Source organism: Carettochelys insculpta, chromosome 17, assembly GCF_033958435.1.
Source record: "Carettochelys insculpta isolate YL-2023 chromosome 17, ASM3395843v1, whole genome shotgun sequence".
NCBI classification, from domain to species: Eukaryota; Metazoa; Chordata; order Testudines; family Carettochelyidae; genus Carettochelys; species Carettochelys insculpta.
In genome coordinates this window covers 25,251,390-25,262,808 of record NC_134153.1, presented here as the reverse complement: position 1 = coordinate 25,262,808, position 11,419 = coordinate 25,251,390, and the positions used below count along the sequence as shown (strand labels likewise).

General features: G+C 45.5%; 1 protein-coding gene across 2 annotated transcripts in view; it reads left to right on the top strand.

Moving 5' to 3' along the window:
* The first annotated feature begins 360 nt into the window (after nt 1-360).
* The window catches only part of DLGAP4 (DLG associated protein 4), a 133,396-nt gene continuing 122,337 nt past the window's right edge, over nt 361-11,419 (top strand). For both annotated transcript variants that reach the window (XM_075011398.1, XM_075011397.1), the window contains exons 1-2: nt 361-438; nt 9,092-9,191. The gene's annotated coding sequence lies outside the window, so the exon portion shown is untranslated. The remainder of the gene's footprint in view (nt 439-9,091; nt 9,192-11,419) is intronic.

Genomic DNA, 11,419 nt, shown 5'->3' with positions numbered 1-11,419 from the left:
CGAAGGGGACCAAAATCCCGAATAAATCCGTCTTACTCTGTATAAACGTTTTATGCAGAAAAAACTCATACAGGTCACCTCCTTTATCAATGTGAGCAAGAGGTATGCAGCTGTGGCTCTGCCTCCTCTCCCTCTGTCCCCAGGATCAGTTATTTACCCTAGGCTGTATAATAAGCAATAGTGTTTGTATTAAGTATAAAAAAGTAGTGTTTAAATGATTTCAAGTGTAACAGACAGTTCAAAGCAAATTATTAAGCAAAAAAAAAAAAAAAAAAGCACACACTGGCTAAACCTGATACACGAAGAAACTTGTTATATACAAATTCTTACCCTAACAACTGTTCTAATCGTCTTTTTCAGAAGCTACGCAGACTTTTAGCTTGGGCCCCATCCTTTCCCCTCTTCAGTCTTAGATGTTTCCAGCGGGCATCTTGGGCGGTAAGTGGGGGCTGGGGGAGATGTCTTCTGGTATCTGGCAACTGCCCCTATTGTTTGGTTCCCCCTTTTATCTCCTCTTTGCCCAAGGCAGGAATTTGTTGTGTTCAGTTCAAACTTTTCTCACCTTGAGTGGAAAAGTAGAAGATCCAAAATGGGTGCCAACATCTGTTGGTCTGGCCACATGTCCAGACAGGAGCAACCACGAACCGGGCTTACTATTTGCAGGTCATTGATTTGAGTACTGAGCCATTAGGTCTCTGGAGTACCACTAATGGTCCTCATTAGTACATCTAGATTTATAACCAGATTCATACTTCATATTTCTAACTTCATATCCAAGAGTGACACATGAACAGAAATAGAATATGCACATTCAGCAGATTATAACTTTAAAAACATGTCACATGATGCATCTTGCCTAAAGGCCCTTTGCGTTATACATATTCATATTCATAAATTAATTTTCATAAAGCAAAGGGGGGCCATGACAGGCTCTATCTGACAGCCATTTTTTCTGCTAATGCAAAAGTAGAGCTCGCTAAACCAGCCTGTATGAGACAGGAATTGCAGATTTCCATTCTCTCAGCATAACTCTTTTGGCTGTTGTTGTAAGGGAGGTACACACCATCATGGGCTGTCAGGCCACATGTGGTCAAAGAAAGGTGAGAGGCTTTGCCACTGCTTGTTAGCACCTATGCAAATGACCCTTACTATAAAATGTGGCAGTACAACCTAGTGGCTGCAGCCAATAAAGTCGACCTTCTACTCTGCGCAGCACCGCCTAATGACCAGAGTCAGTAGAGTGGTCCTTCCACTCAGACACCCAGAGTAGGCAAACTGCTCCCCACCACCTCTCCTCAGAGCCCCAGCACTGGTGCTTGGGCTGCTTCCTACCCTTTTTTCACCAGCAATGGTCCCTGGTTCCCACAGATCTCCAGGGTCTGCAGGCCGTACACCTCCTGACAGCGTGGCCTCTTTTCTGGATTCATCAGACAGCCTAGATTCTGTCTAGGTCTCTGCATGCCTTGGCTCAGAGGCCAGGGCCTGTAGCAGCTCCCTAGAGAGAGCAGACAGGCAGCATCCTCTTCTTTCAGCAACCTGCCCAGAGCTATCTGGGCTGCTTCCTTTTGTGTCTTGCCTCCAGGCTGAACATGTCTTCCTCGGCTTGCAATGCACAGTTAACCCTTGCAGGGCCAGGGCGGGAGACGGTACACTGTCTCACAGCCACTGAAATAGTTACTGGTCATACCAACTTGTCAACGCCCCTAAAATAAATGGCCTTCAAGAAGAAAAAAATAACAACAGGTAAAGTTCAGAAAGAGCATGGACTATGGCATTCCAGAACACATGCATTTTTGACACGTATAGGGGATGTGTTCCCAATCTAGCATAAAATGATTCTCTGGAGTCCAGTGATACCTGTGTAACATCTTGTACTGGAAGGATGGCTAGGCTAAAGAACTTTCCTGTTAAGCCAGATATCTTCCCGGCTGTAATAGAAATGCTAAAATCTTTACTCCATTTCATTTTGAGACGGATGTTAAGAGGGTAATGCAAAACATTCAATCACCTATAAGTAATTTGTGAAAAGTGACCATGAGTGGCAGGTACTAGAGAAAAGGGAAGGCAATGCCTTGTTTGGGTCTTAGCGATCAAGCTGGTGGAGCGCAGCAGGATGGGGCTGGGTTATACTACTTCTCATGGCTCCTGCTGCTGCTCATGAGTGCTGGGGAGGGGCTTGGCCCCTGCTGCTGGCGCCAGACCCCCCAGTAAATCCCTAGGACACCTGGGCCCTGTGGGGGCCCCAAAAGTGCAGGGCCTGGGGTGGCCACCCTGTACCATCCAATGGATGGGACTTCTCTGTACAAGGGCGGGGGAGACTGGTCTGCTTCTACTCTCTCACCTTCAAACCACATTAAGAAATATGGAAGTGAAAGTCATTTTCATGGGTGGTAGGTGAAGCCGCAGCTTGGGGAGGCAAGCTGCCTGACTTGTGGCCCTGCCCAGATTCCACCCCTGCTCTGCCCAGGCCCCACGCTCCCCACTGTCTCCCTCTTCTCTCTGCTCACCCCTTCCAAAGGCTTGAACCCACGTGCGACAAATAAGTCTGGAGAGAAAAACACACTTCTGAAATTTCTTTCTAATGTCCCAGGCCTCACACCCCGCCCCAGGGATGGTGCTGTCTTGAGCATAGCCACTGAAAGAAGGAACTGCAGGACAGGGGTAGTTGATTTTTGTTACATGGGTAATCAAAGGAGGCCACTCTGTTCTTTTGTATTATATGGATATTTGCCCATTGGCTTAAATGTGATCTTCCCACCTCATGTATCGGTGCAAGGCAGATTACGATGTATAATCGTTAGCCAAGCTCAGTGCTTGTTAATGCTGTAAACCACCTCTCTACCATGGATGATTTACATGTTTTATTTTTTAACCTATGCAACTTGGCTCTTCGTTGGTTGTAAACATTGGCTCAATACAACTTGTTTATCTTTAATTTTTGCTAATTCTTTTTCTATTCAAATTATCTGAAGTGTACAGTTGGCCTGCATCCCCACGTCTGTGCTATTCCAAAGTGGTATATGAAAACAATGGGAAAAATTGGATGTAATCATCATTTCAACATGTTGCACAATGCCCTGTTTAGAGGCAAAGATTGGATTTTTCCTTAAAGGTGTGGGTAGCGTCTGAAGGTATATAAAAGAAAAGAAGGACCCAAATGGCATAGCTAAGCCTTTTACACTCTCAAATCAAGCTGGTGTGTACATGAACCAACGGGAGGGGAACCACCTTCTAGTGTGACTCAGTTGGAATGTTAGGTAATATAGGTACAGATCCAGCAACCCCAGAGTTCCTCAGGATTTTTAATGGCTTGGTGTAACAAATGTGGTTGTTCTTTATCCGACATAAATTGTATGATGTGCCTATTTAATCGAGCAAAGAGCAAGGGAGTGGCCTTGAAAGGCAATAAACTAATGATATAAGTCATTTGAAGGCAGATATTAATTTTGGCTACCTGTAGAACAATTTGGGGGGCTATTAGGACAAATTTTAGCACTTAAATTAGTAATTTCCTTGCAATTTGAAATGGAAAAAGCTGAACATGAGAAGGATCTGATCTCTCAGACATAGCCACTGTTTCCCTTATTCTGCTAATATGGAAGCCAGAGCTATTTCCAAAAATAACAACTGCATTCAGTAGCGATGAGGATGGATTCTTCAAAATTACACAAATATCGTCAGCATATAAACTGATTTGTTATGTCTTCCTGTTTATAGTCCCAACTTCTGTGGTTGAGTGCTGACATATGTACATAGCCAGTGATTCAAGAATGACGTTAAAAGGAGAGTGGGGGACCATAGGGGCAACTCTTGTGTTCCTCTTTCTTGTTGAAATGTGGGAGAAATAATTCCATTAGTTCATACTGAAGTGAAGGAAGAGTGTATAATACACTGACCCAATTCAGGAATATTGGTCCAAATCCACAATTTGTTAGGACAGCCACAAGATAAGGCCATTCAACCGTATCAAAGTCTTTCTTTGCATCGAGAGATAAGGCTATGGAAGGAGTATCTTACAGCTGAGTTTGCTAGACCACATGGGAATTATTTCTTGTATTAGCAGCAGCCAATTTGCTTTTAATGAATCCAATCTGACCTGCACCAGGAATTGATAAAATAGGTCAGTGGTCAGCCATTTGTCTAACATTTTTCCAATTATTTTGCTATCGGTTTTCAATAAAGGTATGGGTGTTAGCCACTACACTCGCAACCATCATTGTTCTTCAGCATTAAAGTAAATAAAGTAGTTATGTAGTAAGGCATGGTTCCTTTTTTGGAATGGTTCAACTAAGACCTTTGAAAGAACAGAAGATATTTGGTCATGCAGTATTTTGTAGAAATGTGCCTGAAAGCCATTCGTCCTGGGGGCCTTGCTTGGGTTCATATTTTCATTGCCTGTTTGCTCTCTTGTGTTGATAGTTTTGTCCATAAACAACACTGGTTCTGAAGTTGAAGGATTAAAAGACAGGCCTGCAATGAAATTATCAAAATTATTAGAGTCAAACTGCATGTCTGACTTACATCAAGATTTATTATTGATTATTTATATCTGTTGGTTCAAGGATGGCACTCCGATTTACTTGGAATAAGGAAGAAATACTGTTGCTGGCTAGTTCCACCTTAAGTCTTCTAGCAAATAGTTTACCTGCTTTCTCATCCTATTCATAATATCTTTCTTTGAGCTTGTGCAGTGTAAATTCAACTTGGCTGAATAAGCATTCATTGTAATTATATTTGGCACTGATTAGAAAATGAAGTTGGTTTTTATTATTTAGATCAGTCTTTATGCTGTCCCTGAACTCATCTATTTCTGTGTCCAGAAAGTCTAGTAATTTGAGTCTTTCTTCTCTTTTGGGAGGTGTTCTTTAAGCATTCACCCCTTACAGTAGCTTTGAGAGCTTCCCGAAAGATGCTATCTGAGATTTTCTTGTACAAAGTTAGAGATGGCTGAATCAAATATGGAACAAAATTTTGCATCTTTTCGTAGCACGGTGTTTAGCTTCCGCCTAGAAGATACTAATGAGACATAGCCAGTGTCAATGATAAGTACAACTGGAGAGTGATCTGAAATTAATATATTGTCAGTAGATGCCTCTAGACATGCTGGAATCAGTGCTGAAGCACAGTTAAAAAGTCAGGTCTGGCGTAAGATGAATGAATTGTAGAGAAATGTGTATAGTCTTGCTCTTTGGGGTATTTCAGCATCCATGTCTCCAGCGAGGCTGACAGCCACCATGGGCCCTGGGGTAAGGGGGGCTAGCTCCATGCCCTGGAAGGGATGGGGCCAAGGGCTCAGCTTGGCTGGATAAACATTCAGAGGGGCCCAGGGCTCTGGCTACTGCTGCTGCCAGAGTTGGTGATGGCTGGGAGCTCTGGGCCCCTTTGGGGCCATTGCCTCCTTCGCCCTGCCCCCACCAGCAGGCCTGTATGTCTCACACCAAGTTCATTCATTAGTAGTGAGGCTGATCGGCTGTGCTTTGGGAGCTGGTCTCATGCAGTTGGATTTGTGGAGATGGTTATCTTAGGCATCCGGTCGCCTCTATGTTTGCTCTAAGCTGCGTGGTGGGCGGCCACACCAACCAACCCCCCACCACATCCTTCCAGGGGCTTAGGGCAGCCTCACGAGTGCCACCTCTCCCCCCACCAGATGTAGCAACTCCATGCGGGGGCCTGGGGAGGGCACCTCTCTCCCAACCATGGCTGCTCTGTGCTGGGGCCAGTGGGGAGAGGCGTCCCCTCACCCCAGTGCTGGCAGCTCAGTGCTGGGGCCAGAGGAGCGCACCTCTCCCCCAGCAATGAGACCCAACCTGGAGCTACCCCAGAGGTGCCACTGCTGGGAGACAGATGCCCCCAGCTGAGGGAGAGGCACCCCTCTGCATGCTATGCCCAATGGAGCCGCAGCAGCCATGAAAAAGAGCCTCTTACTTGGCCCAAAGTGTCTGCAGCGAGAGAGAGCTAAGAACCCATCCCAGCCAGATCCCTCACCCCACACTTGAACGCTTTGCCTCAGCCTGAACCCCCTCCCCTTCCCCAACGCCCCAACCACAGCCCTGCCACACGCGGTCCACGGGCAGAATGACTTTTGTTATATGAACTGCGGCCTCTGTAAAGGTGCACAAAATGAAAGTCATTCCACATACGGACAGAAACATTAGCCGAACACGCCCAGTATTACAGGAATGCCTTTGTGATCGGAAGGAGTGTCTGAAATGTTTTTGGAAAATTCAGAATTACCACCATTTGGGTTGTAAATGGTCTCTATGATATTTTTTTTTTTTTTTTTGCTGGTTGAAACAGCCTTGGAGAAAAAGGCATCTTCTTCCTGCAGGATCAGACCAAAATGGTATACATTGAACAGTTATACTTTATGAATTAAGATGGATGCGCCCTGTTCTAGAATTGAGCGATGACTGATATTCGACGCATCCACACATCTTGATTCTACGAGTATCTGTAGCTGCTAGATGAGTTTCCTGAAGCAAAGCTACTTGGCACTTTTTAAAGGTGAAGTGTCCCAGGATTTTAGAAACCATGAAATGTTGATTAACTACTCTCCCATTCCAAGTGCACACTCTAAGGCTACATCAGTATTAGACCAAGAAAGTCAACTGCAGATACATAATTCTAGCTATGCCAATCGCATAGCTAAAAATGACGTATCTATGCTCAGAGGACTTGTCAGTCTGTACTGGGGAAGGGCAATGGGAGAGTTTCTCCCTTCGACCTCCTTAGTCCTCCAGTCTTGCACAGAGCACTGAGAGCTTGATTTCACACATCCAGGCTAGATGCACAAAATCAAATCCTGGAGGATCAACCCTCAGTGGGTCAATCTTCTGTGGTAGTGCAGACAAGCCCTAGGAAAATTCATGGCAATATTTTAAAAGATATATTAAAGTAAAGACCCCTATTGTAAAGATACATATGCCCCTGCTGAAATTTAAAACCCATAGTCTGCATTTATACATATTAGTTACTGTTTGGTTTGGAATGAAGTTATGACTTCAACTGAGTCTCTAAGGGTATCAGATACATGAAAAGATCTTTAGTTAAATATCATGTGTCTTCTAAAGTATATTTATAACAGAAAACAAAAATAATTAACAGACTTAAACAAAGCTCTGTGGGCGCATTCATATCCCTGATGGCTTCAGTTCCATCCACTTCTCCTCTCCCGATATTATCTCGTTAAAGTCTAAGTACCTCCAAATACAAATGTAAGTTAAGTAAAATATTACCTTGTAAACACCCTTAAGTATTCTAGAACATGTGTATTATAGTCTGACCTGCAGAAGATTTTTATGGATACACAAATGCGTATGTATGGTTTGATCAATCAAATATAAATTAAATACAATATTTGAAAGAATATGAAGAATACTATTACTATGATTTTATATGTATGTATGTCAAATGCCCTACACAAATTGAGTAACCGATGCTATTTAAGGGTGGGTGTTGGCTATTACAAGGGACCTGTAAGTACTATAACACAGTCCTCTCAGAAACAGAGCTGGTGAAGAGACACTGTCCAGCAGTGCAAGCTGTGGTGCTTAGTGTAGATACTGTAGTCACTGGGCAGTGGTATAAGACCCAGATTAGTGTCATACTGTTACTCTCTAGGCATTGCAGTGATGTACAGTTACTGTTATTGCCAGGAGATTAACAGAACAGATCAGCCTAACTGGTTCTCTGCTAGAGGAGCTAGAAAATTACATAAGCGAATACTACCATATCTACCAGGACATACCGGAAAACAATCTGATGTTTAAATTCACTGAGGTTTGCTTTTCATGATGAAAGACTGAGACCAAAAATAGCAGAATAGATTTTTCAAGTGTCTGCCAAGTTTCAGAAGGAGTTTTCCAAACTCTTAGGGTGCCTGCTAACTGCCTGGTGAAGGTGGCTGGGGACTTGATGCTGTATCTGACACTAGTTCCCCTTGGGATTTGCTTTATGCCATTGAATGCAGCCCTCTTTGTTAACCTCAGCTGAGAAGTCAGGAAAAAGATCAACGTTCTGGCCTCAGTGCAAAGGGATTTCTGCTTTTCCGGCAGCAGTCCTTACCCTTACTTTATCACTGAACGTCAGCAGCTTGAAGATGACATATCTTTGAGCTGACCAGACTCTGCTTTCTTCCACTGGGGGAAGTCCCGAGCCTTGTCACAGGCTAGATCCAAGGAAGCCAGGGGCCAGATCTGGCCCATGGGCCATAGGTTCCCCATCCTGTTCTAGTATCAGGCATTAGATGAGCCCTTCAATATCCAACAGGCAGCTGACTGTCCAATTTAACTATCTCAAGGATCAGTTTCTGAAGAAGCTGATATATCCTTCTCCTCTAGACCCTCAGTAACGCCCAAGAGGTGAAGGTTGTTTCTTCAAGATCTGGTTTCTCAGATATCCTTTTTTCCTTCTGGCTTGTTTAGTCTAGGCCTGACGGAGGCCATTTCTTCTTTAATTTCCGTGGTTTCAATAGCTGCCATTTGCAGCTCATTTTCCAATTGAGCCATTCAGGGTTTTATATCACATGCGTCTTTAGAGATGCCACAGACGTCTTTGGAGATTGAATCCAGCTGGTCGGCGAGGAGTTTTTTCACTGCTGCTCGATCCTGGGCTAGGTTCTGCTTTGTTCTTGCAGTTTCCCTGCATCTGCCGCAGTGATGCAGGCTGAGATCTCTGGTTGCCTCTCATTTTACTATTCGCGTCCCTAGTGAACTTGAAGTTTATCCGGGGGATTAATTGAAACCTTTATGATAGAAGCTTATTGCCAATTTTCTGGGAACATAATTAGTAAGAGACGAATTGATTCCTGTGAAGGGAGGAGGCCTGAGACGCAGCAGCCATATTCCTCCCAGGTACCACATGACACCCCCTTGCCCGCACCTTTCGCAGGATCTTCTTCAGAGCTTTCTATGTGTTTTTGGTTGGGCAGTAAATAAAGAAGGGCAGAACCTCAGCCTGGTGCCAGTCAGTGTAGTGCCCCTGAAATCAGTAGAGTTATGCGGCCTAGCATCAGCGGGTGGTCAGACCTGGGAGAAGAAATCCTGCCACGTTCACTTAAACATAAGGGCATTTTCTGCTTTTTCTCTTCCAGTCCCAGGTCTTCATGAAGGACGTCTCCGGAAGCCAGAGAAGTCGGAAGCGTGCTGGCTGCTAAGTCAGGTCGGTCGCTGAAGCCCAGTGAGGCGCGCGAGGTACAGTATGGCCCAGGTCTGGATTTTGAGCTCTTCCTTCTGAAACAACAGAAGGGTGGGGGGAAAGGGAACAGCTGCAACTTGCCTGGTTTGGAGCTTGTAGCGGGAAAGGCGCGACTGGGGTTATGTGGGGAGCTGTGGAAATGGGAGGCTGCAATGGGTTTCAGTAGCAACTGTTCCTTCCTCTAGCTGGGGGACTGTGTAACTCAAATAAATCTGGAATACACTTCAAATTACTCTAGCAATGTGGCCTCTGTGTGCTGACCTACTTGGAGACAAAGAAAGTGTTCCCCATCATGGGAGCACATCAGAGGCTACTGGAAAGCAGACTCTGTGATTGTTTAGAATATGCCTCTCTTCGCTATCTGCCTCCTCTATCACAGTTACGCTCATGAAAATAAGACTAGGACTCACTGTGAACAAGCCCACCACCAAACTGTGCATCCCATTCTCCCTCCCTAAAGAGGATAGTGTCAGAGCTGTGTCAGTCAAACAGCAATGCCCAGGGAGAAACAAGGAAACCAGCCCCTTGAGCAGCTCTGAGGGGAGAGGAGCTTTCCCTTGTGGGTGGGAACACGGGGCTGAGATGTGCATGATGGTATGTTATTTCCAGGGTAGCATGGGTGGAGCCTGAGGGAGCCACATGGTAAATCCAGCCACAACACTCAACCTCTGCAAAGCTGCATAGTGCTTCCCAGGGCGAAGCAGTGAAGTGTACCAATCCAGGAACCGGGGGCTTCTCCACACAATGCAGCTGTGCGCGCTAGGGGGCTGCCGCAGCTGAATCACTCCAGCACGCTGAGCACTAACTGGCCCATGCAGATTCTGCAGGCGCAAGCTGAACGTTTCCCAGTGTGAGCTGACATGGTGCTCCAGCAGGGTCTGCACAGGTACACAACGTGTGGGTGCACATTCTGTGTCCCTTAGCAAGCCCTTAGTATATCCTTACTAACGAAATCTGTTACTGAGCTCCCTGGAAAATGCGAGATGCTAGGCCCAGTTTGCCACTCCTTATTTTCCCTGGGTAAGTCAAGGGTAACCCCACTCCTATTGACAGCATTATGCCAGGTGCATGAGAGCAGAACCAGAGCTGCTTTGTGTATGTCTCCCTGACTCAGGGCGAGCATGCAGAAAGCAGCCACTGCGTCTGAGAAAATAGCTCCCCGTGGCTTCTGCCGACCTTCCTGAGCACCTGCCACACACGAATGGGCTGTGTTCAGAGAGCCATGGCGGCCCTGAGCCAGCCTGCCAGCTCTCCTTCCTAGGCTTTGGCTTTACTGGTGTAACACAATTCAGCCCTCATCCTGAGCTTAGCTGTCTCTGAGGTCTCCCTCGGGGACTTCTCCTATCCTAGCTCTGTAGCTCCTTCTCCCCAGAGTGCCACTCCCACACCACTTTTATAACACAGGTGGTGACAACAAGCCCCAGCAGCCGTGAGTCAACAGGAATCTGCCAGAAGTTTCATGTGGAATTCTAAGAGCATGGGTCTAAAAGCCCCACCATCCATTAAAGGCAAAGTCAGCCGGTCAGCCAAGCAAATACAGCCAGGCAACCCACCCCCGTTTGAAATGTGACATTCACAATGCACCGCAAACAAGAGGCCTTCATGTTTTCCAGGGCATCCCAACAGTGCAAACAAAAAAAATGTGCAACTTCCACGAACATTCTGCTGGTGCAATAGAACCGTCCTTCCAACCCACCACATGGTTGTAAAATCTCCACACACTCGGAAGTTCTTTGGGTCTTCTGTTTGTTCTGGACCAGAGCAGAGTTCCATGTGGGTTTGCTGAGTGCTTGTGGAACTGCACCAACTAGCTTATATCAGTGTCAGTCCTGACTCTCTTCATGAGTGACTCTTCTGAGCAATTTAATACACAGGAGTTTGTAGCTGACCTGCTGGTGGTGTGTCCTTTGATGTGTTGGAGAGCCTCGTTAAGTTCCCCAATTTAACAGCATTGTAGGTCTCACACAATCCTTCCTCTCCAGTTCATTACTGCTCCAGCTTTCCTTTTCAAACCTCTCTTTTTGATACTCCTTTTTCCCCCTCTGATCTTATCTGACCTACTTAACATGTTCCCCCCTGCAGAGGAGATGACATCTCCTGGGGAACTATGAAAAACATGCTATTTAGGGACAATCAAAGAGATAGGATCATTTCTGACTTTTTGTTCACTCAGATTTTATTTTATTACCAGGGACATTTGCATGAAAATAGGTTCCCTCTTTCT